We start from the raw sequence: 25,470 nt of genomic DNA, 5'->3' as shown, positions 1-25,470 counted from the left end.
ATTTCCTTCCTTCTTGTGCAGCTTTGCTTTATTTTCTCTTTCCAGGTGCCTGAGTAGCAACTTGCGTTTTGGGTGTTAACTGACTTGCATGGTTGGAAAGTCCTTTCTCTGAAAAAGTTGCCTATAGAAAATCTGATAAAACTTGAAATGCCCATGAGGGAGGATAGGGTGAAATAGGGGGCAAGAATATAAAAGGCGAAAGTAGGCTGGTCAACATTTGTAAGAACATCTCTGTTCACGTACCTAGGAATTTCATTTAGAGTCCCCTAACCTTGGAAAGTTTGGTTGACCAGTTGATCAAGTTTTGCTTGTGGAGATCTGATCACAGGTCTGGATTGTGGAGCAGGGGGGCTAGTCATTATTACTTCTCCGGGCCCCTCCGACATCCCACAGCAGAAGAAGGTGAAAAGCACAGGGTTACCATTTGGGAACTGTCTTGTGGGCACAGTAGGCTGTGGAAAATCACAGTGTTTATACAAGGGGACTGGCAAAGGAATGAATGGGGAGTAGATAATTGTGGCCTGTCAGAAGCTCCTGCCTAGGTTTCCCTTCTAAGGATTGAGCTTAGCCAAAAGAAACATCTATTAAATGCCAAACAGGGGAGTATTAATAATAGTGACCTTTGATAATACCAGTCAATATTGACCTTCTCCTTCTCTAACTCTTTTAGGGCTTGTTGGTTGTACAGTTAGTACCTTCGTATTATTGCCCTTTTTTCTAATTATACATGTGACCCAAGTTGGTACTTTACTATGTAAGCAAATAATGCTATTATAATATCATGTTCTGTATAGATTTTTCGTATTTCCGACTTGTCATCTAGGCTACTTTGTAAACCCCTTGTGGACAGCGACTGTGACTCATGTTTCTTTTGAACGAAGTTAATATTTTTCCCAGGGCTAGGCAGAAAGCAGGTGTTCTTGACTTAGAACCTTCTGTTCTGCCCCTGTGCATTGGCTGAGCAAAGGGCCATCATGCTTGGGGTCTTAACACTAAGAACAAAAAATGCGTGTTGAGGGCTCAGTCCGTCTACCGAAGCAATCTAACTCTGGAGAAGAAGGAAAGCGTGCACTGTTACGTCTTGTAGTAGAACAGATTTCAAGTCTTTATGGGGAAAGAGAGACCACTAAACCTAGATTTGCCACAGAGAGATTTCCTAGGCCGTGTTTCTGTCAGATAGCTTCCTCTGTCTCTAAGTGTAGGTGTTAAGAAGGTTAACACGGGCTGGGGTGACATGCTGATACCCTGCCTTAGCCCCTCGGTGAAACAATGCAAGACTTATTCTTAGCCTAGCAGAGAGGTCCCTTCCTGAGCTGGTGCCCACATGCCTATCTACCTTGGTTTCTTGACCTTTTTCATTATGAACTTTATGCTTCAAGTCACAGAGAATGACTTTGCATTGCCAAAATGCCTTCCTCTAGCCTTTATGTCTTGGCACACATTGTTCCCTTTATCTATAATGCCCAATGCTTGGCCTTATCTACCTTGTAAACGTCTATGAGCCTTTTTAGTGTCAGCTTTGGCTTCTTTGGGGGACCTTTCCAGACTCTCCTTGTAAAGATAATCCTTCTTCCCCGCTGTAGTACCTTGGTTCCTACCTCTGTTTTACCACTTATAACTTTGCGACAGGTATTGCTGTTTATATGTCTGCGAGACTGTGCCTTTCTCCTCCATTGATTTATGAATGATTCGAGGACAAGGACTGCGTCGGATGCATTTCTGTGTCCCCAGCACCGAACACAGTGCCTAGGAGTAGTAGGTTCTCCGTAAGTTTGAGGGTGAAGACGTTCATAAATCTGCGGTAGGGGGAGTTTCATGAAAATTGGGGCAGTGTGAGTGTGGCCTGTGGATACGGCGCTGCTTGTGACACTTATATTTGGGGTCTCCGGTTATTCTGGTTTATTTCGCAGCTTTGAATGAATCAGCGCTCCCAGAGCCTCTGTTTTCTCATTTGTAAAATTGGAGACTCATCTCTTCCATGCTTTTGAGGCGCGGGGCAGCCCTGCAGAGTCGAATGAGAAAGCACATAGAATCCTGGTGCCTGCCCAGGAGGAGTATTGGTGTTTTGGAACCAATTACTTGAGGAATACTGGTCTTCGAAGTCCTGGGCAGATCACACCCAAACTACATAGACTTACAGAATTGTATGTATCTGCAAAGGATCTGAGAGACAGGTGGCTGCAGTTTTCCTATTCGTAGACTAAGAAATTGGGCCTCAGGCAACATAAGTGACTTGCCTAAGGTCGTGACGCTATAGCTGGACAGTTAGGGCCCTCCTCCGTTTCTTGTCTGGGATCATCCCTGTTTTGTTCTGCTGCTTGAATGGGTTGTACACATCAATGAGAGGAGGGTTAAGGGCTAGGATAGGGTGGCATTCTTGTGACCTCCGGGATCACCGCACCGTCCTCTGGGATCACGGAATGTCTCGCGTAGCTGCTAGAACCCGTTTCCTCACGGGACTGCAGAATTTCTTATGGCCACTGCACCTTTTCAGTTACTCTCCTTGTCTGGGGTCCTGCAAACAGGACACAGAAGGGTCATGGGGTCACCTAAGACAGCTGAAAGGATGTGCCATCAAAATAAGCAACGTAGGAAGATAAACAAACCAGGGACAGAGAGCCCGGGATGAAGGTGCAGGGGGCCGGGGCTGATGTCAGAGGGGCCATGCGGTCAGTGCGGGGGTCTGTTTTTCCTGGTTCTAGGCGAGAGGCCACAGAGATAGGGCACAGAGGGCAGTAGGACAGGGAGGTTTCTAGGATGCTAAGGCCAGGAAAAATATTTAAGGGTTGAACAGGGGTTACGTCTTCATATTTAGTTCTTTTGTTTTTCCTTCCCCCGCTTAGAGCATTGGATTTCGCATTTCCACGGAGCCCAAGAGGGCCAATCGATGGTGGCCTGACCGGAGGGGTTGTCCTGGCAGTGTTCTTTGAGTTGGCTGGGCGGGGTGGCTGCTGGCCTGATCTTCATAGAAAGAAGAGCCCCCTAGAGAGCATCTCCTAGAACTGGGGGCTGGGAGGCACCTTCGGAGTGGGAGATGAGTCAAGGAATCGGGGATTATTACTGCATGGCCCGGGAACTGTGTGAAAGAAGTTTCGGAGGATGGGGCTGGCATGGCCTTCTCTCACTCTGGTCCACTGGAGGGAGTTCCTTCCCCTGGCCCCGTCCATGCCTCCTCCTCTCCATCTGGTTGCCATCAGGCCGTGCGGCTGCTGGCGGGCTCTTTATTTATTTATCCCAGTGTAATGGGGTGAGGAGGGAGCTGGCCTGAGGCTGGCATTCCGAGGCCATGCCACTGAGCCACAGGCGGTTTGCATGGGTGTGTGAGTCACTGGGGCTGCATGCTGCTCAAACCAGACGCGGCCAGGCTCAGGGACAGCAGGCAGCCCAAAATAGAGCCCCGCCCTCTGCAGCTGGCAACCCCTGGCCAGGAATCAGCCCTTGACACCAAAACCTGAGCGGTTGCGTGAAATGGGCTTCCTTAAGGAGGGGGGCCTTAGAGAGAGTCTCCCCTTCCCCGTCTTCAGAAGAGAGTATTCCGCACAGCAGTCATTCCCATTGCTGCGTGCTGCATGCCTTGTACGATTTCATATGTTCCATATAATAACTTCACCAATTTCTATCCTATAGTTACAGTTATATAACTCTAGTTGACATTGATTTGACTCAGCACCCTAAATGTAGCCACGGCCTTTGTGTCCTGTCTAGTTTTAGTTACTATCTTCATTCCCTGTCTGGTTGCCGCCTGATGCTAGAGCAGATACTTCAAGTTATGAAGATATTCCCTGCTGCTCTTAGAAAGCTAGAGGTCATATCAAAGCTGCCCTGGGAAGAGGAGGAGTCCTTTAACCTGGAAATCGCCATCTGGTTGAGCTCATTCACGGACAGCTTCTGCTTGGTTTCCTTGGCTGGCATCCCATTCTTACCTGCTCCTTAAATATTAGTGTTACTCAAGATCATGTCCTTATCCCCTCGCCCTGCTCTCTCTGGGTCATCGCATCCAGACCCCAGTTGGAACTGTCACCAGGATACCGCCGAGGGCCAATTTTGTATCTCCGTTATGCAGCCCACATTTCTTTCTTTTTTTTTTTTTTTAAGATTTTATTTATTTATTCGACAGAGATAGAGACAGCCAGTGAGAGAGGGAACACAAGCAGGGGAAGTGGGAGAGGAAGAAGCAGGCTCATAGCGGAGGAGCCTGATGTGGGGCTCGATCCCATAACGCCGGGATCACGCCCTGAGCCGAAGGCAGACGCTTAACCGCTGTGCCACCCAGGCGCCCCAGCCCACATTTCTTTCTGTACATCTGACGTCTCTACTTGGATGTCCCACATTGCAACACTCTACCCATGTCCAAAATAAACCACCTACTCCCCCCACATCTAATTCTCTGCCGATATTCCTTATCTTGGGGAACGATACCCGTATCCATTCAGCTTTCGAAGCTAGAAACTTTGTCCTTACTTTCAAAGCCTAGCTTGTCAGCCTTCTTGAATCTGCTCTTCTCTATTCTGGCATCCATTGTCTTAGAGTAGCAGCGGCCCCACCCTCCACGTGTTCTGGTCTGACCTTCCAGCAGCCTCCTAACTTGTCACCTGGGGCAGTCCTTATTCCCCTCCAGTTGAATTTGTGTTAGGGCAGAGTGATCTCTTTGAAACAGAAACCGAAACCCGATTGCCTGAAGTCCTTTAGTGGTTCCAACTCCTGGCCTGGCACCGAAGGGTCATTCATGCTTTGGTCCTCTTGACCTCTGCAGCCCGATCGTCTGCCACTCCCCCACACTGAAGTCTTGATGCCCATACATCCCTTGACCAGGTGGCCTGGTAGTCTCTTCCCTTTTGTGCTCACAGCAGACTCCGACTCAGATTTCCCGACAGCACAGATATCATCCCTTTCGTGAGTTTTCCAGGAGTGTTTTTCCTTTCCCCAGTCTGCTCTTCTTTCAGGCACAGCTACACTCTCCTGCTGTCCCCACAGCCTCCGGTGCAGACCTCTGCCACAGCATTTGGCATAAGAGAGGATGTGGAGATGAACAGGAAGAATAGGGAGGCAGGGAAAATTGAGTTGACTGATCCTTTCTTATTTAGGTTTTTCCTTTGTAAAACTTGTTAATTCCTTCTCAATGTTTTCTTCACATGGTCTCTATACTATGAAGCTCTCCTGCTTTTCTTCCTGTTTCCTTGGTTGCTCCTTCTCAGAATCTGTTGCCGGTTCTACTTCTCTCTTACCTCTTTTTTTTTTTTTTTTTTTTTATTTAAGTAAATCTCTACACCCAACGCAGGGCTGAACTCACAACCCCAACACCCCAAGATCAAGAGTCACATGCTCCTCTGATTGAAGCAGCCAGGCGCCCCCTCCCTTACCTCTTCATGTTGGAGTGCTCCAGGATTCAGTCCTCGGTGCTCTTATCTTTTTTCGCTTCAGTGATCCCATGGAGTCCCATGGCTTTAACTACCACTTTGTCAACGAATCCCAAATTTAATCTCTATTCTTAGACCTTGCCCCCAAACTCTGGACCGCCTGCCAACATTTCCACATGGAAGTCCAACAGAATCTCAAACTCAAGATGTCCAAAACCGAACTCCTAATCTTACCCCCAAATTTGCTTTTCCAACAACCTCCTCCCATCTTAGTTGATGGAAACGTCATCCTTTCACTTGCTAGGGCCACAAACCTTGGCATCGTCCTTGACTTCTGTCTTTCTCTCACATCCCACATCTAGTCCATCAGGAAATCCCGTTGGCTCTGCCTTCAAAGTACACCCATAATTTCACCTCTGCTGCTGCCACTCTGGTCTGAGCCACACTTGTCTCTTGCATCATTGCAATAGCATCTTTACTGGTATCCCTGCTGCTACCTACGCCCCCTTCTGGCCTATTACCAATAGAGCGATCTTAATAAAACACAGATGACATCATGATAGTCCCCCGCTCAAAGTCCTTCATTGGCTTCAATTACACTTCTAGAGTAAAACCCAAAGGCCTTACAGTGGCCTACAAAGCCCTACGCAATCTGGACCTCATTACCTCTCTGCTCTCATCTACCACTTTCTCCTTCCTTTACTCCACTGCACCCACACTGGCCGCTTGCTCGTTTTCTAGCTGTCTAAGCACCACCTGCCTTTAGTCCTTTCTACTGCCTGTTTCCTCTGCCTGGAGTGCTCTTTCTTCAGATAGTTGTGTGGCCAACTCCCTCACTTCCTTTTTGTCTGGATTAGTTCTCTATTGCCTTATAACCCATGACTCCAAAATGTCATGCTTTAAAACAACAAACAGTTGTGGAAGTCCAGGAATTTGGAAGCAGCTTAGTGGGGTGATTCAGGTTCAGGGTCTCTTGTGAAGTTGTAGTCAAGGTGTTGGCTGGGAGGGGCTGGAGAATTCACTTCCAAGCTCTCCCATGAGGCTGTTGGGAGGAGGTGCCATTGCCCTGTCATAGGGCTGCTCATGGAAGCTGCAGCCTTTTTATAACCTGGTCTCGGGAGTGACAGCACCTCACTGTCTTGCTGTAATCTCTTTATGAGAAGTGAAGCCCTAAGGCTGGGCCGCACTTGAGGGGAGGGTAACTAAGCTCCACCTCTTAAGGGGAGGTGTGTCAAAAATACAATACATGGTTTTGTTCAAATGTCACCTTCGCAGTGGGGTTTACTGTGAGTATCCTATTTAAAATTGTAAGCCATGTCCTTGCCCCTCTGCACCCGGCTCTACTTTTAATTTTTTCCGTAGCACTCATCTTCCGACATCTAATAAAATTTCTTTATTTCCTTATGCTCCTTGTTCACAGTATCTTCCCCCATTAGAACGTGGAGCTGAGCAAGGACAAGGATGGATGTTTTGTGCACTGGTTTATCCAGAGTGTGTAGAACAGTGCCTCTGCACGCAGTAGGCACTCAATAAATATTTGTTGAGTGGATGAAGGCATCTGAGCTTCTCACTCCTCTTTATTTTCCCTATCTTACAAATAGGCTGTGAATTTATCACCTGTTGGTAGCCTGAGACCCAGATAGCCCTACTGCAAATAGATAGTAGCCTAAGGAGAGGATTGCTGTCAGGTTGCCATTCTCCCCCCCCCCCCGCCCCCCCATTTACTGGGAGATGGTCCCAACTTTGGGATGAACTATAAACCTTGAATCTTTTATTACCAAGAGCCCCCAAAGCCTCTCTTTTAGACCCAGTTAAGAAATTAAATATCTCAAAAACCAAAATGAAGAGCCTACCAAAATCCTGGAAAGAACATTAGTCATACAGCCAAAAGCAAGTTAATAAGTTTCCTCTTTCCTCAGTTTTTCCTCTCCCTGGGCTCTCCCTCCACAGTTAGAAGGGCTGCCCAGCTACTGTATGCCTGGTATTCAGTACGTAGAGGAAGACACAGGACTCAGCGTATGTTTTTTCAGTATCCTTCATGGGCATCGCAAAGCAGGATAAGTCTAAGGGCATGAGACTGTCTGTCTGTTCTGTGGTCTAGAGAAACTTGCAGTGAATTCATTCTTCCGGGATTCCGCGTGGTGCACATGCACTGGTTCTGTGGGCATACAGGGGATGATAATACTACCATCCGAGAGCTTGCTGTACTTAATGAATGATAATAGGGGCCACAGTGATGGAGTGATCAGAAAAAGCTTCCTGCAAAAGGCAGGGCTTGATCTGGACTTTCATGTTTGTTTGGGGTTTTGCTAGGGAACTAGGCGGAAGGCATTTTAGCTGGGAAGCACATGGGCGAAGGTTATAAGGTCATAATGAGTGGGTGAGGATTAGCAGAAAATAGGGTTAGCAAGATAAGAACTTGAGGCTAGGTTGTTGGGGGGTCTTAAATGCTGGGCTGGAAGGTGGGTACTTTAGTCTGAAGATAAATGTATTTCAGCTTTTTTTCTGCTGGGAATCCATTTATCTGCTATTTCAGTGCAGTTATGAACATCTATCGTTACATGCTGTGATTCTCAAACAAGCTCATCTCCTAGGAAGGAGATGGGCACTTCCTTCTTGCAGTTATTAATTAGTGTTGCAGATAGTGGGAAGCCGTGGAAAGTTTTGGCTGGAGAATTGACATATGAAAGCGATCTTTGGGAAGATTAGGCTGTCAGTGGTATGCCTATGTGAGCTGAAGAATAGTGCTACTATTGACAGACTAGGAAAATCATGGGTGGGGCTCAATTAAATCTAATCTTGGGCATACAAAGGAATGGTTTTCCTTATTTAAAACACAAATCCCCCAGTATTTGAGCTCTGGAATGAAAATCTCCAGGGACGAAGGGATGGCTGCATATATTTCTCAGCTACATTTCTTGGGAATTTTGCCTCCTCTTTGGGGTTTTCTCAGTGTGGTTCTTGTCGGCACCATTGAGCCCCACGACCAGTGGCCACCAACTCTTTTCTTTTTGACCCCAGAATATTTTAAAAGCCTCTTTCTTTATTTTCCTTTTACAAAGCATTCTAGGGGCTTATACTTTCAAAAGAAAATTTATCAAAAATCCGAGGCAACCAAAAAGAAAATCAATATAAAAATACAAATGGGATGAAATTACTCATATCCAAGAGATGGATATCTGATTCTGGGAGTCCTGATAGTGAAGGACTTTATCAGCTTCCAAATTCTCGTATCCTAAAAGCCTCAGAATCAAGTGTTACTCACTCAGATGCCTACAGGGGACAGGCGTACAACGTAAATACGTGTATCAGGCTGGGTATAAGACAACAGAGATTTGTAGGGGCCTGTGGAAAACTGGATGGAGCATGCCCGCTGTATCTAGACCCAGGCAGGCTAGCACAGCCTAGCAGACACTGCTCTGGGGGCTTGTGTAGCCTATTTCGTTGAAAGGAAGTTACCAACTCCTTCGAAAATGAAAACTGTTTTATTTGTTTGCTTAGCTTCCCTGAATCCACTATTAGTCTCTCATTTGGTTTCCTTCTCATTTTCAGTCTGAGAACTCCACGTAGTTCAGAATTGAGTTGTGAGGCAGTGACGATGAAGATCTTATTTCTGGCAAACATCTAGCCTCCTTAGGCTTAAACGATAAGCTTCTCGTACCTCTGGAGCATTTTGTGGTGATTCACCTAGTTGAGTCTCTCTCCTCTTGCCCTGGTAGAAGAAGGGTTTCATAAAAGTCCATTCGTTACATTATGACCATTAAACAGTGCTTTAGTTTATTTAAAAAAAAAAAAAGATGGCTTCTATATCATCAGAGTTAGTTAAAAAATATAAGATGAACGTCTTTTTCCCATACATATTGGATTTAAATTGATTATAGGACCTACAAGTGGGAATGCTCAGGGAAACACTGACAAAGAAGCATTGAAGCTTTGGCTGAGAAAACCTATAGACATAGAGAGATCTGGGCCTCTGCTGCAGAGGAGAGATATTTGAAGTCACGAGAATGGATGCTTTTCTTTTTTTCCTGGGAAGAGCACAGAGAAAAGAACAAAAGTCCAATGATTGAGATTTGGGGAAGGATCATCCTTGGAAGGAGTAGGAGGAGCCAGTGAAGGAGGTGCGAGCAGATAGGAGGAGAACCTGAATAGAGTAGAAATTAGCCAAGAAAAGGCAACAGACAGTTATCAAGTATATCTGTGCGCGTGCCAGACTCAGTTGCCAGGTGCTGTGTCTAACTTACAACTTTTAATCCTTACGGCAGACCTGTGAGGTTGGTGATATTATTCTCATTTTAAAGATAAAGAAGCAGAGGCTCAAAAGGCAAGGGAGTTTGTTTCAGGTCAGCTCATCCGATTTGCTCATATTTGTCTTTAATCAAATCCCGTGCTCTTCCCATCACCCCGGAGGGTGATCCGCAGCACCACATATGGGAGAGAGACCAGAGGATGGGTGCCCGCCCTCCCGCCCAAAGAAAGACCATAGGCAAGTTTTTGATCTGAGCAGTATCCCCAGATTACAGGCAGCTAGAAAAGGATCAACTGATAGGGCAACGAAGACAATGAGTATAGAACTCTCGCCAGAGAAGTTTCACAATGAAAAGGAAGTGAGAGCTAGCTGCTGAGCTAGCAGTGGCTTAAGCAAAGCCCCTTCTAGAGATGGGAAGATGCATGTGTGTTTGAGAGCAAAGGAGAGGCCATTGGAAATGGACAAACTTGAGCTGGTGAAAGGGGGATGACAGTGTGAAAGCAAGGAGCTGAGGAGTTGAGCAGAGTGGGAGAATTAGTCCTTCCTCCGAGATTTGCAGATGGCATGAAGGCATGGGTGCTGTTTTGAAGCAGATGACTTGATTTCTGCCTATTTCCGTCCTCTTTCCCAAGGAGACGTAGCCTTTTCATTTAAGGGTTTTTTTGTTTTTTGTTTTTATTTTAAAGATTTTATTTATTTATTTGACAGAGAGAGACCATGAGAGAGGGAACACAAGCAAGGGGAGTGGGAAAGGGAGAAGCAGGCTTCCCGCCGAACAGGGAGCCCGATGCGGGGCTCGATCCCAGGACCCTGGGATCATGACCTGAGCCGAAGGCAGATGCTTAACGGCTGAGTCACCCAGGCGCCCCTAGTTTAAGGGTTTTAAAGTCCTTCCCAAGGGCATTTAATTCTACTTACTTAAACAGAGAATCAGATGGTTCTGTGATTTTTTGGTTAGTGACCAAAGTAGCAAAACCGACAGAAGTAAAAGTATCAGTGGTGTTCTTTCCCTCTTCTGAGCTCCCGTGTCACTTTGTGTCTTTCCTGTGTCACTTATCGCTGCAGTGCCTTGTAGGTAGGGGGCACAAAGTAACCAGTGGTTGTAGCTTAAAGTCTCCGCTTGGAAGAGTCTCTCACCTTGGTAAATGTTGTCTCTAGTTATAGGAACAAAGAGGGAAAACAAAAGTACCAAATGACTTACCTTTAAGTTTTCCTGATGTCCTGGCTTCATAACTTTAGTCTTATCCCTGAAGTTCTCTTATTATGACCTTCACTTATGGGTGATGTTTCTTTTGGATGGTGAGCCACAGTGAAAAGTGAGAGGCTGAGTCCTATAGGTTAGCACCTTAGCTGTCCAGTGGGTGCAGAGCAAGACGTCAGGATTCATGGGTACCCTTATGATCTCCCATAAGGGAATTGTCAAGGGAGAAATTGCAGAAAGTCTCAGGAAGCATGTTTTTTTTTCATTCTGTACGGGAGATCTTTAGTCTGTTTGTTTTTATACTTGAAAGTTTAAACTCTATGTGGATGGGACATTTTAAGCACCATTGAAAATATTAAACATTGTGGAATCATGCTGAAAAGGGAAAACATGGTTTCTGCCCTGCAAAGATGGACTCTTGAGGGAGATCAGCCCACTGAAATTTACATATATACAAAATATATTCTAAATACACCAAATATATGTTACCGCCGAGGGAGAAGAAATAGATTCATTTGGATGGGCTCTGGGCTTCATAGCAGGCTAGTTTGGCAGAGGTAATTCTGGAAGAGGTGAATCTTGAGCTGAGAGTGCTGAGGGATTTTGTGTGGTGCGTGGCTGCCGAGCTAGGTATTTTATTCAGTTACACAATCTGAAAGGCTCTCCCTACGTGTGGTGGTTTGAGGGAATCCTTCAAAAGCTCCTTGCCTTCTGTTACTCTTACGCCGGAGCCTGAGCAGCTCTGAGGCCGTGCATTGTCCTCCTAGAATCTTTTACTCCACAGAACCCCTTCCAGTTTGGTGTGAGTAAAGCTAGGAATGGGGGGGGGGGGTGAGACAGGATGACAATACCCCTTGGTCTAAAGAAGGAATCGTTGATGATTATCTTAGCATTCAGTTTTCTGCAGCCCCAGCAGCCGGGGGAAGAGCCAAGGGAAGTTGCCAAATTTAACGGATACCAAAGGAGGGGCACATTTCAAGCAGAGTATTCTCCCCCACTCCTCCCCAATTTGGGGTAAGCTCTGATAGAGAGATAAATAAGAATCAATAGGAAATGGATGAGATTAGCTATGTACAGAAGTGACCTACCCTATGGTTTGTAAACGTAGTGCTTATGAGGCTAGGTTACAAGTCTCCGCAAGGGCCTAGGTGAGTCCCTTAATGAAGGAAATCATAGCATCTCAGATATTTGTAGAGAAGATTAGAGCCATGAAATTTGAGGAGCTGGAAGGGACTTTATCAATCTAAGAATATATCAAACCTCTCTGTTTTACTTTTGAGGAAATCAGGGCCTATAAAGATAAAAGAACTCTCGTGTAGACCGAGAGTGGTGTAGATCTTGGCACCCGGACCCAGGGCTCGGAACTTCTGGTCCGGTATCACTCCGTCATATCCCACTGCCTTGCCACATGCTACACAACAGCACCTGGAACTTTAGGTGGTCAGCAGGTAAGACTGAGAGCCGTTTGTGAGCAGTATGGAGACCTCAGTTATGTAAGAGATGGGAAAACGGTCCGTGGCTAGAGAGCTCTGTCCCGAGTACAGTCGTCCCTCTTCCTCCACATCCCTTTCTTCCAACCCTTGGTCTTGCACACCTCTAGGGTCTTGTAAGTGATTCGAGAAAACCTGAGGAGGAGATGGACTAGCAGAGGAGCAGGGTTGTATAGAATTCAAAAAAAGAGACTGTAGGGTAAGAATTGATCAATGTATCGAGCTCAGTGCCAAGGCAGTGATAGAGTAGGATGGGGATGAATGTCTGGTTTTTTCCCACAGCGTATAGGAACTCTCCCAGAAAGTCACTTGCTGTTTTCTCTGCCTTTATTTTCCTGCATTTAATAAATAGGACTCAGTGTTTATTCGGCTCCTTGGGAAAAATCAGGTAGTTTGGTCACTGCTATGATATAGCCCCCGCCTTATAACCTAATGCACTGACATTTTAATTTTAAAAGCTGTGTTCTATGATTTTAGTTAGCATTTGTCAGCCCTCTGGAGTCTGATTATCCCTAAATGAACTAATGGACCCCAAGCTGGGGACACCAAGAAGGAGTTTGGCAACCCCCTACAAAGCTCAGACTTCCCCTGAGATGCTGCTTGAACAGCTACTCAGGGGTCTCTCAAGCCGTCTACCTGTCTGTGTAACTCCCCCGACATCTCTTCCTGCAAACACCGGGTAGTGGCGGCTCTAACCGTCTTAGAGGATCAAGCTGAGTGTAGACGCAGCCAGGTAAGTACTCGGGTAGAGCTTACTGGAGGCTCTGGCTCTGGTTCCGTGCACTCGGTGGGCTCGACCCTACAACCCCTTTCATCAAACCTAACACGTATACTAAGAAAATCTGCCATCAGCTTTGGGGCTTTGCCCAGCTGGAGAAGCCCTTTGGGTGGTGGGTGGACGTGTGGAGGTTCTGACCTGGAGGGGGTCTCTCTCAGCGCCCCCGTAATTTATAGTTTCCCATTCTTCGACTCCATCCCCCAGCAGAGGAGGGACAGATCGGCCCTTTCGCTCTTTGTTTTCTCACATCCATTTTAGGAAATTTAGTGTCAGAAGACTTCCCAGAGGTTTGCTTCCCGGGTCTAGAGAGCCCTCCTTGCTCAGCGTCCAAGGATCTGTTCTAGCTGTGCTGACCTGGTCAGACCCACCGGGATCAACGAGCAGTGAGATTCAGACCAGGAACCCATCGCTCCCGAAACTGCTTCTCTCTCAGGCCTCAAAGCCTGAATCAAGTGACCATTGAACCAGCCTCATATCGGGGTTCAGAATGTCAGTTTTCAGCATGTCCTCGTATATAAATATAGGTTCTCTAGGTACAAAAAGTGAGAGAGTCTGTAAGTTGCTTTTTTTTTTTCTATACCCCCTTTCATGGGGCAAGCTAATGAGATGCATATCATTAAAGACCTGATGTTTTGTGGGACAGAGCCTTTTAAACTGGATGTCCCTGGCTTAGTCATGGCAAATATTTACCAAAAAAAAAAAAAAAAAAAAAAGGGACATACCATATAAAATTAGAGTTCTGAAAATAGTACTGAGAGAGGGAGAAAGAAAAAAAAAAAAAAAACCAGGACAGAAAATACAGGCCAGTCTGTTTGGGGAAAAGGGAAAAAGAGATAAAATGAGAGAAACCTCGGCAGTAAAAACAGCATCTTGGTAAACAGACTATAAAAAAAATTGTGACCTGCTTTCTGGCAGCCCTGGCGGCTGTCGAGCCGGTGAAGGTGGCAGAGCTGGCGTCTGTGTGGACACATGGTGCCCGGGGCGCACGGCTCCCCTGGCCGCGCAGGGCGTTAAATTTAGCCACATAATGATGGCCCTGAGGACAGCCTCTTATTGACCACACCATAATTACTGCTTCGCTTTATGAATTTTATTTTGCTTATTCTGTTTCCTCCTTCTTTGGCATGAAGGGGGCCTGGAGTGGGGGGAGTCCTGCCCCCACACCCCTCCCCTTCCTGGACAAATAAGTCTTCATAGAAACTTGGGCTCTCGGGCCATCGGGGTAAAGAGTAAGCTCTCTTGATTAACCAGAAAGGGAGAAAGATTTCTGGTCCCCAAGGCTCCTGCTTTTAGATTATGATTTAAAGTCCTAAGTGGAGCTTGCTAGCTTCTCAGAGAAAACAGCCTGAAGTCGCTGGTCTTAGAAGGCACTTTCATGTGAGTCTGAGAGGTTGAGACCCTTACTCTGTTTATAAAACCCCAAGAGCGAGGCTCCCAAGTGTTGTTGGATTTTTTTCCCTCTTTGGTCTGAAGCTCCCTAGCTAGCTACTTAGAAATTCGGTTTTGACAACATTGCACATCATAAAGAGATACATTGTTTCATATATATCTTGGTCTTGGTGATAACTGGATTTGTTTTTTTTATAAAGATTTTATTTATTTGTTTGACAGAGATAGAGACAGCCAGCGAGAGAGGGAACACAAGCAGGGGGAGTGGGAGAGGAAGAAGCAGGCTCATAGCGGAGGAGCCTGATGTGGGGCTCGATCCCATAACGCCGGGATCACGCCCTGAGCCGAAGGCAGACGCTTAACCGCTGTGCCACCCAGGCACCCCGATAACTGGATTCTTGAAGCTGAGGATCTAATATAATCAACTCTGTTCAAGTAACATAAAAATACTTGTTTAGAATAGTCTGTGGAGGGGCACCTGGGTGGCTCAGTCTTTCAGTGTCTGCCTTCGGCTCAGGTCATGATCCCGGGGTCCTGGGATCGAGCCCTGCGTCGGGCTCCCTGCTCAGCGGGAAGCCTGCTTCTTCCTCTCCCACTCCCCCTGCTTGTGTTCCCTCTCTCACTGCCTCTCTCTCTCTGTCAAATAAATAAATAAAATCTTAAAAAAAAAAAAAGAATATTCTGTGGAAACCTCAAGTATTGTTCTTTGGGGGCACCTGAATTTGACGCCGGTCTTCTCGGATTTAGAGTTAAAGTAGCATAGTTTGCTGGAGCACAGCATGGTCTTTGTCAGAATGGTGTGCTGAGGCTTATTAACTTTTGTCTGTAACTCTGGGGAAGGGGCCGGGAGCCCGTGGTCTCAGACCCAAAGTACCACACAGGGGAGAGAAAGTAACCTGTAGAAAGGGCATCAGAAGTATTGCATGGAGTAGGTATTGGGTCATTGGGGGTGAAGTTCTTGAACGGTGACCTAGGCTGGCAGCTACCTATGGCCCCACAGTGGCCCTCCGACTGAGGAAGTGGTGGAAAAGGAAAAGCAAACAGGGGTTGTGGTCAGGGTACTGGCTTGTCTGTCGCTGGCCAGGACTGTCCTGTTTGTGTGTCAGGGGTGGTTGGGCTCCTCCCGAAGCCAGGCAAGAACGTGTCAAGGAGAGGCTTCTTGCAGTTCTTGTTTTCCCAAAACAAAGGAAACTCCTTGCATTGCTGGAAGTCGCGTGCTTGGATGCTGAGTTTGTTATTGCCTGATAACCTGGCCACCAACTCCTGCCCTCCTCTTCACCCCATGTAGCCAGTGGCTTAGCTTCCTGTGCCTCCTCCTAGGCAGCGGATTCACTCCCTATTGTACCCAGAAAGGGGAAGAAAAGGAAGAGGTAGCCCTCCTGTCCCCACACCTACCCTCTGCTCTTCCCATGGAATCTTCTAGAACAGCGCTTTTCAGAGTAATCTGGCACATGGTCTTTACTGTGCATTATCTGCAGCATGCGCCCCATGTGATAAGTTCAGCAGTACTCAAACCATTTTGTACCCTGTTCGTTGAGACGAGTCCTCTTGACCTTGTGTTTGGATGTTATGGCAATGTCAGATTTCTACGAAAGTTTTTAAATGCTTATCATACTCAGTTTCCGCACTTCCCGCATCATGGGCCAGTTGCAGAGAGTTCATGGACCAGCACGTTTGCTGATCACACTTTGAATAGCATTGTTCTAGAACTGTAAGATCTAGTGAGTTTGAGCTATTTCCGATCGGACATAGAGGTCCTACCCTTAACCTGTTCAGTGGGGGATGAATAGAAAAAGGAATTCTTTTTATTTTTATTTTTTATTTAATTTTTTAAAGATTTTATTTATTTATTTTGGGAGAGAGAGAGAGCACCCGCGTGTGAGTATGAAGAGGGGCAGAGGAAGAGGGAGAGAGAATCTCAAGCAGACTCCACGCTGAGTGCGGAGGTCTCAGCTCGGGGCTCCCTCCCACAACCTGAGCCGAAACCGAGAGTCAACGCCCAACCGACGGAGCCACCCAGGCACCCATAGGAAAAGGAATTCTTAAGGAAATTCCAGGCAGTAAGAAATAATCTGATCTCAAATGCCAAGTCATGCCAAAGAGTCTGGTACTGAGGTGGAAGTTTGAACTGGCTGATTAAAGGTTTCTTTCCTGGTGCCAAGGTTCGATGATTTCTCACGCTAAATGGTAAGAGCCAAGAGGTGAAATTAATGGCCTTGATGGTTTTCCTGCAGGGTCGTGATTCTAAGTCTTCAGCTGCAGCTCTAGATGACTTACCAAGGTAAAGAAAGAAAAGGAGGGGATGTTTTTCATAGGGTTCATTTACTAGTCTGTCGTTTTCATCTAGATATGAGGTCTTTCTTATACAGATCGATCATGTGTTTGGTCAGCATTATCTTAGTCTTCTGTCAGGAGGCCACCAAATTGTTTCCAGAGGTTGAGAGATCTAGGATTGAGGAGAAAAGTAAATATTGGCAGAGTTGGTGGAATTCAAGTAAGAGATAAGAGCTGGGCCTTGGATTAGAACTGTGGGTTATTGGCAGGGTTACTTGACAGGCCTAGTTGGAGAGTGGGGGCTCACAGCCCAGGTCCGGAGGATAGCGGGGTGGAGGGGACTGGCCACGCAGTGAAAGGTTTGTCTTTGCCAGAGAGAGAGCAATAGGGCACTGAGAGGGAAGACTATTTGGAGAGTAAGCCGGGAATTTAAAGGACTGGAAAGTTCCGGGAGGGAGGGAGTGGGAACCTGCTGGGTTCCACCCTTGCTAAAGAACAGAAGGAAGAGAAGTAGGCCTAGACTCACCTCTGCGTCTTTTCTCTTTTTAACACCCCACTCACCCCAGGGATCTGCAATCAGGAAAAGAAACCAGGTGAAAGCTCCTGATTAAACCTGGTCACGTGTCCCTGCTTAAAATTCATCGGTGGCTCCCTCTTGACCTTAGGATAAAGTCCAAACTCCTTAATAAAACCATTAAGGCCCTTTATGATCTGGTCTCTATTTACCTCCCCCACTTCATCATCTCTCACTCTTCTGCTAGGCCACCCTCACTCCCCATCCACGCTTCTACCCTCCATCCCGAATCTACACTCGAGGCACAGAGCACTGCTGTCAGTTCCCAGAGCCTACTGTTCTCCATCTTATCTCTAGTCCTTGGCACACGGTGTTCTCTCTGGGAAGTCCCTGCCGCCACCAGCAGACCTTTTCACCTGGATAACTCCTGTTCCTTGTCTGGATTTCGGCAGAGATGTCACTTCCTCTGGGGAATTTTTCCTGGCCCTCTGAGTTCAATTAGTTGCCTTTCTTGTGTGCCACTTTATTTGCTCTATCATAGGCCCTGTCACATTGCATTATAATTGCTGTTTATGTGGCTCCCTGCCCCCCCCCACCGTGGTAGGTTCCCCAAGGGCAGGGATGTTATTGGTTTTATTTCACTTGTCTGATCCATTGTAGGTACTCAGTAAGTTTCCTGGTGGTATATATTCCGCAGAGACATTTTGCCTTAATTGTTTAATTTTGATTCTCTTTTAACTAGCAGGTGAAAAGCGCAGGCTTCATTGAACACAATTCAACACAAATATATCCATCACCTACTCAGATAAAAAGAAGATGCAAATTGATGTAATTTATTTATTTATTTATTTTGAAGCTCCCCTAGGGCCACTTCAGGATGTAGAGGTGTGATGGCTTAGTTCGGAGAAATTAAGTAGTGCTGCGTCCCCCAAGCAATCGCAGTTGAAACCAGAACCTCATCCTTTGACTTTCTAGTACAGAGCTTTTTTTCCTACTATCTCACCCTGTCTCAGAGGCTCTGTTCTAATGAAGTATATTTGCGAAGGGAGGCTACTCAGAGAGTAAAAAAGCATTCCTATAGCTCTTCTGAAATCTGCCCATTGCAACACAGGTCTGAAATTATAGAAAAATGGCCAAGCACCAAACCAGATTACCATCACGTAGAAAGTCAAGGAAAAGTGTCAGGACTGTGAGACATGGAAATGTCTCTGAGACACCGTTGGAGGGGAATCCTCAGTCTTGGAGAAGGATCTGAGAAACACTGACATTTAAGGCTGCCAACATGTTTTCCTCGGGGCTGCCCTGAGAACAGGACAGCCAAGTGGGGTGAGGGCAGAACTGGGGGGTCTGGGGGGACACTTGCTGGCCCTCTTGCAATTCTAGCAGTTTCTCAGCCACTGAACGAGGAAGGTGAATGAGCTAGAACCTTGAAGGCTGCTTCTCAGCCCTTTCTATTCTTCAGCTCTTGGGAGCTGGAAGGAATTGGTATCGCCCAGATCAGTGGAAACCTAGTCTGTAGGCAGGGCTGGCCACAGGGCCAGGTTCAAAATTACTCCTCTGCCCTGGCCTTGGGGCAGGGAAGAGCATGGCCTGAGTTCTCTCACCAGCAGGGATCAGTAAATTCTAGCCATAAGGGGACCCAGACGCTCTTTGTCCAGCAATGTTTTCCCAGTGTCTCCTGGGGAGTGATTCAGGGCCAAGGTGACAGTGGGTTTGGAGCCCAGATGAAAGGATCGCAGGGACCACAAGACAAGATCCCTTGTGTGGTGGCCGGCTGGAAAGAGGAGGGAGTGAGTATGTGTGGAGGTCAGTGACGCAATTCCCCTGGCTTGCAGGGATGGTGGAGGAGAAGGCGCGCGGTGTGTCTCCTTATAAAGAGGCCCTTACCACATGAAGCAGGGGGCGAAGGTGATCCCACAGTGAGTCACCCAGGAAGGGACGCCGTGTGCCCAGAGCCCAGAAGAGAGGACTTGTGGATTTCCCACTCTTTCCTTCTATGATTTTAGGCGTAATACAGTTGCTTTAGCCACTCAGGCCACACTGTTACCCTTTCTGCCTTCTAACCCAGTCTTTCTCCTCACTGACATGCCTGGGTTTTAACCTGTCAATTTGTTCTCGATTTCTGTAGTTGGGCTTGTTTTTTGTTTTTTGTTTTTTTTAATCTGAAGTTTAATCTCTACTGATTTCAAGAAACCCCAACCATACTACTAATTGTATTTGCCTTTGAGAAGATAGCCGAGTGGCTCTTTGCCAAGCGTGGTTAGTCTTAGATTTTGTTTGCTTTCCTTCTTATCTTCAACCAAGGCAGGTATCATATCCTGGACTGGAATCTGAAGGGATTCTAGGGGGCCCCTGGATCCAATTGCCCCTCAGTTGAAAGCAGCTCTAGTCTGGCCTTTATTGAGGTCTGGGACTGCAGAGAGCTCTGGGGAGTGTCCCTGTAATCAGCCAGCCACCAGCCCCACACTGCCTTGTAATAAAGCAGCTCTATATTTGTTCTGTTTATAGTCTCCTCTGTAATAATGCCACAGCCCTCACTGCTCTCTCTCTTTGGGGAGATTTTCTGGGTAATAGAAAATTTTGAAATGTTAAAGAGGGTTGTAGACTCAGAAAATGTTTTTAGCTAGGATGTGTCTCAGGTTGGGAAGATGCCCGGGAAGTCCCGGCAGCCAGTGAGCGCTCCTGGGGAGGAGCGTGTTGTGGTGAGCGTGTTGTGTGTGTGTGTGCGTGTGTGTGTGTGTGAGAGAGAGAGAGACACTGTGGTCGTAGGGCCCATGCATGCGGGGGGGAGGTGTGGGAGAAGCTGCGGGTGCGTGCTGTGTGGTCACGGGAGTGTGGAGTGCGCTGTCCTCGTGCTGGTGGTGAGTGGACAGCGTGGTTGGAAGGGGGGTGGGAGGTGTGCAGAAGGGGCCCATGTGGTGATGGAAACCCTTGTTCTGGCAAATTTCAAAACTGTCAGGTGTGGAGGATGGCGAGACCTAGGAGTGCGGCCTCAGGATGGAACCGCTTCAAGCTCGCGTTCTATTCATTCTTTCAGCTGTGTCCCCTTTCCTCTGGTCCCCAGCCACACACTTCTGCCGTCCTGTTCTTCCTTCTTCTCCTCCCAGTTCCTTGTCTCTTTCTCCATTAACCGGGAAGAAGGCAGAGACAGACAGTTATGGGGAGGGGGTGAACAGTAGGCCCCCTTCGTCTACGTTGGCGAGAGCGGGCCTCCTGATATCCCGGGCTGCCAGCTTTGAAGTTTACCTGTGCGATGAATCCTGGGAGTTGTCCTAGCCAGGGCTCCTGCTAACAATTCCGATTCCTCCTTTTCCCCTCCTGGTCTCTACCTCTGCCCACCCCCACCCCCCGGATTCTATAAATACTTTATTATATGGCACTAGTAAAACTTCAAGTATTTCTTTTTATTAGAGCTACATAATATGGTAATTGTGTGACAGAACACAGCTCCCGTGAGCAGCCCCCACCCTCTTCCTAGGTGTGGCCTCTCACCGCCTGGGCTCGGACTAGGCCCACAGGCCTCCCTGTTCCTCTGAAGTGTGTGCGAAGGGGGCTGGGGCAGCCTTTCAGACAGAGCTAAAGGGTCAAGGCCTTTGAGTAGTATCAGGCCAGAGGAGTGAAGAGGTGCTTTTCGAGTTTTAAGCCGTCTGTCCTGGTGTGTGAGTACAGCAGGGATCTTATTAGCGTTAATTCCAGTCAGTGCGTGAGGCCACTCGACCTGCCTTTCCTTTTAATAATGTTTGTCACGTGCCATAGAAGGTTTTGAACGGAGACCGGGGAACAGGGGAGCATGGGTTTTTTTGATTGACTCTGGTTCACGGTACTTTTTATTTATTTACTTTTAACAGCAGTCATCCTTCTCTCTGATGTCTCCTGGGTTCAGAATCTGGAGATGCTGAAAGAACACGATCCCTCCCATCTCTTGCTGCTTCAGTCTAGAACATCTTTCTTCTTAAACCCACATCATTGGCTTCTGTGTCCACTAGTCTCATGGGAGGCGTGGGGCTGGAAACACCAGAGTCTGTGGTTCTTTCCTTACTGTTACCATGTGGTCTGCTAACGGTGTATTTTGTCGTCTAATTGAGCCTTATTATTTGATTCTGGTTTTTGTCCAATGAGAACTGACTTTGAACTTTCCCTTTACCCCCCTTGTCCTGGCTCCTGTACCAGTGGGTCCCTACCAGTTCCTCCCTGCATTGCAGAGCACATCGTTTCTGCAGCCTTACTTCTGCAAAGCTTGAGGATTGGGGGTTTCTGCCCTGGAGCAGCCAACAGAGCCCTCAGTGCCAGGGACGTGGGGCACAATGTTGAGTCCTTTCTTAACTGCCTCTGTGCCCGGTGTTTGCATAGGGGCCAACCCCCAAACTAGGCTCTGCCATGCACTCTTTACTCCCCACGGAGACCTATGGGCATATGCTCTTCCCACGTTTTGGGCCTAGCCAAGGTTAATATTAGGCCTTCTAGCTGGGCTGCTATTCCCGAAAGCCACAGGGTGTTGTTAATATTCATGTGACCGCAGAGGCTCATTAATATTCATGAGGTATCTGCAGTCTTCCTTTAGGCCCTTAGCTCGGAGAAAAGAGGAATGATTAGAGTTTCTAGAACTTAAAACTAACCCTGTTTCCTGGAGTCTCTTGAGGAGGAGGCAAACCTTAAGAGTAAATGTCTGGGCCAAGAGAAAAAGGAGTTTTCATGCCAATGTCCTAAACTGGTCTGACAACTTAGTTGAGTTGGGCTGGATGGCTGTTCGTGTTATCATGCTTATCCAGTGTTTATTGAATGCCACTGGGCTTAGGTTCTCGTACAAGGCACTGTGGGGAGTAGGAAACTAGCACTGTGAGGTCTTCAGTGATAACAGACATGATTCCGGCCCCACGCAGCCTATGGAAGAGCAGGAGACACAGGTGTGTACGTACCTGGAGTTCAAGGTGAGGGCGCCATGCTAAATAAAGCTATACGCCCAGTGTGGAGGTGGGGATGCATGAGGAAGTCCTTCTCGTGGGGAGCTCTTGAGAGGAGGGGGAACTAAGGAAAGTGAAGGAGAATTTTCTGTGACTCTCTCAATAACCCTCAACGAGGCATAAAGCCACTCTGCATGCCCCTCCTGGGCTCCCTGGTTGTTAACTGTGCCTACCTTTCCTTTGTCAGATGCTCCAGCTATTCTGGTATCTTATTTACTAGAACTTCTTTCCTGCAAAGTATCCTTCTACTTCCTAGTTGGACTCTTTTTCTTTTCTTTTCTTTCCTTTTTTTTTCTTTTCTCTTTTCTTTCTTTCTTCCTTTTTTCCTGAAAAACTAAACTAGTAAGAGCTTTAGACTTTGGGCAAGTTCGGGTATTCAGAAAGATGAACAAATCCCGGGTTCTGTAATTGAAAGAAGAGCATGAGAGCCCGAGATCGCCCTCCCGTTGTAATTTAGCACTAGTTGGCCTCTTAGGATTTTGGTGTCATGTTTGAAAGATGCGTGGGATTTTCGTGCCCATAGGAACATCAGGACAATAGTTAAAGGGATGGAAACGGAATTTATAAAAAAAAGTATCCAAGGAAAATGGGATTATTTAATTCAGAGAGTCGATTGGTAGCTCATTCTTCTACATATGAAAAATTTAATGGTAAAGAACTTTTTTGCGTTTCCTTCAGAGGACTGTAAGAAAGAATGAGCTTGAATGATAGCAATAAGGATATAGTCGAAGTAGAGAGAAGACTTTTTTTTTTTTTTTAAACACCTGACTGGAATGTGACCGGGAAAGCTTGGAAACTCCCTTCCTAGAATTCTTCAGGCGTCTTTCCCTCCCAACAGGTGTAGCACATTAACGATTCTTCCACACACAGTCCTTGTCGTCCCCTCTGTACCTCCGTCCTCTTCTGTCCTCTTACATGTCTTCATTCTGTTTCTTTATGAAGTGGGCTCATACTTCTTGTATGTCTTGATCTTTGCTGCTGCCACAGGGATTCTGTAAGATGAGTGAGAGATGGCCAGACGCCCTTCATGAATCAGGCAGACGATGCCGTGGTCGAGGCTCTGGGAGAACAGGAACCTTGTCTTACCCTCTGCCTCCAATTTGCGCCTGGTTCATAGTAGGCGCTACAGAAATATTTGTTAAATGGATGAACAAATGTTTATATTTGTGAGATGAACCGACTTCTCAATGAGCTTATTGCTTATGAGATGTTTGCCCAGACCATAGTGAGGGCCACAGGAATGAGAGAGCTGTGCAAAATACCTAAGTCATTGCTGTGGGGTGACAGCGTTTTCGTTCTACTGTTTGATGACAAAGGGTCATGTCATCTTGGTGCAAAATTAGAATTTCTACCTAACACCCAGAAAACCCAGAGTGATATAGAAAGAATTTTAAAATATAGGGAATTTATTAAATAGAGAGAGGGCTTGTGGAGTATTCACTGTTCTCACGTCAGCAAGATGCTGGGAGAAGGAACTTTGCAGACTGATGGCTGTTAAGACTGGACCTACAAACCAGTGACAGGGGTCTGGCTAGTTGGATTCCTGGGACCTCAGTCCCAGGCAGCAGGGGAGTCGCGGGGCCCTGGAGTGGTCCGTTGTGCTACATCGGAATAGTCCCTTTGGTGGAAGTCATGGTTTCTCTTCTCTTGGGTTCTATTCCTTTAGGCCTTATGATGAATGTAAGGTAAATTGGAAGTTCATCCAGTTTTAGGATCTAGACTACGCGTCTGTCAGGAAAGGACAGCAGGTGGCGCCAAAACATTGTCATACTTGCGCTGGCTTGGAAAAAGACTCCAGATGGATAGACAGAAGGATTCTCTTTCGAACTGGGGACAGGGAGAGGGAGACGGGCCACCTCAGCCATTGCTCAGGTAAGGAATCTCTAAGAGCTCAGCGTCTGCCAGTTCCCCATCACCCAGGATCTGTTCCTCCAGCGTCCTACTTTGGCAAGAGGATTGGTGGGGAGAGAGGGATCCCAGCCAATCAAAGAGTAGAAGAGCCAGTTCACTTTCTGTCCTTGGCATCCCTGTGTCTCCTTTGGGGTCTGATTCTACCAGGCAGTGTGGTTTCTGAGGCTCTCGCCTCATTCTGTCAGCCTCTTTTTCCTTTCCTGTCAATTTGCTTCTAAGCGATGACAGATGTCCTTCTGAGGACACTTTTCTTGTCTCAGGACACTCTTTTTCTCACCTGTCCCCCTCCCCAGTTTCTCGGGGTTGGGGAGGCTGGAAGTGGGGTTGGGGGGCAGGGAATGGAGAACACTGGCCCCTGGACGAATTTAAACTGGACGTGCTGGTGGGGAGAGCGGAGGAGGACAGAGCGACCCGGTCCAGTAGAGGCTCCCCTGTTCTGAGAAGGAAGCAGAGCACTGTCCCAACGGTAGGAAGCAGGGTTAAAAGTCACGTCAGGATCGACTGGAACTCAGAGGCTCTGTGGCATCCGTGGCTTGAGCAGCCACGGCTCCCTCAACCCTGATTGATTCCCACCTCTGAGCCCTGAGCTCTCTCCCAGCATTGTCCCTGACGCCCCCAATTTCCCCACTCCCTTCGTAAACCCGCCGGGCTGTCTCCAACCTTCATTCCTTGAGCTTGTTCCTTGGGCCTCCCGCCTTCCCTGGGGCGGGTTTAAGGGCTGGGCGGAGCTGTCCGCCTGAATCCCCTGTGGCCCCTTTGGTTCCTGGTTCTATATATATCCCTGTCCTTCTCTGCACAGGGTTTGATACGGCTTTATGGGCATTTCCATCCGCTTCACAGGCACAGCCGTCACAGAGGCGTGTTTCACCCGAGAAACCTCAGCGGAGCCTGGCCTGTGGCGGACTTAGTCTGGCCCCTGAATCAAGGCTCTCTTCTCTTCCTGCCTTCCCCCGTCCCTCCCCCCTCCATCTCCCACTACCTACCCCCAAGTGAATAACAGAGCTCTAGGGAGCACTCAGCCTTGCTGGCAGAGCAGTCTGGAACTCCAGAGACTCGTGGAGAATTCTTTAGTGTCTGTTTCTTCCCTGAGTTATTTGGGGAGGTAGGGACCCTGACTTCGGGCTGAGACTCTGCCTTGATAGGGTAGTCAGGCATTTCTCGAAAAGAATGGAACCCAGTGGGTGCTGGCAGGTTCTCTTGAGGCAAATGAAGAGAAAGAAGAACCTTTACAGCCGGAGGCTGGAGGAGCCAGTGCGGCCTGATGAGGGTCAGGAGCAGAACTGGGTCACATGAGTTCAAAGATGTGAAGGGACAAGGGTCCTTAAGACAGTGGGTAGGAAAGAATA

General features: G+C 47.4%; 1 protein-coding gene and 1 long non-coding RNA gene across 15 annotated transcripts in view; both read left to right on the top strand.

Moving 5' to 3' along the window:
• Positions 1 to 25,470, top strand: part of NHEJ1 (non-homologous end joining factor 1) — a 78,888-nt gene that overhangs the window by 10,810 nt on the left and 42,608 nt on the right. The gene's annotated exons all lie outside the window — the stretch shown is intronic.
• The window catches only part of LOC148110815 (uncharacterized), a 32,539-nt gene continuing 7,069 nt past the window's right edge, over positions 1 to 25,470 (top strand). Inside the window, exon 1 of the long non-coding RNA XR_015725232.1 lies at positions 1 to 24,085. This is a non-coding gene — a long non-coding RNA (uncharacterized LOC148110815). The remainder of the gene's footprint in view (positions 24,086 to 25,470) is intronic.

This window comes from Ursus americanus, chromosome 1 (assembly GCF_024610735.1).
Source record: "Ursus americanus isolate L20-20 chromosome 1, mUrsAme1.1.p, whole genome shotgun sequence".
Taxonomy (NCBI): domain Eukaryota; kingdom Metazoa; phylum Chordata; class Mammalia; order Carnivora; family Ursidae; genus Ursus; species Ursus americanus.
Note: the sequence above shows the minus strand (reverse complement) of the source record. Positions and strands in the feature narration are given on the sequence as shown.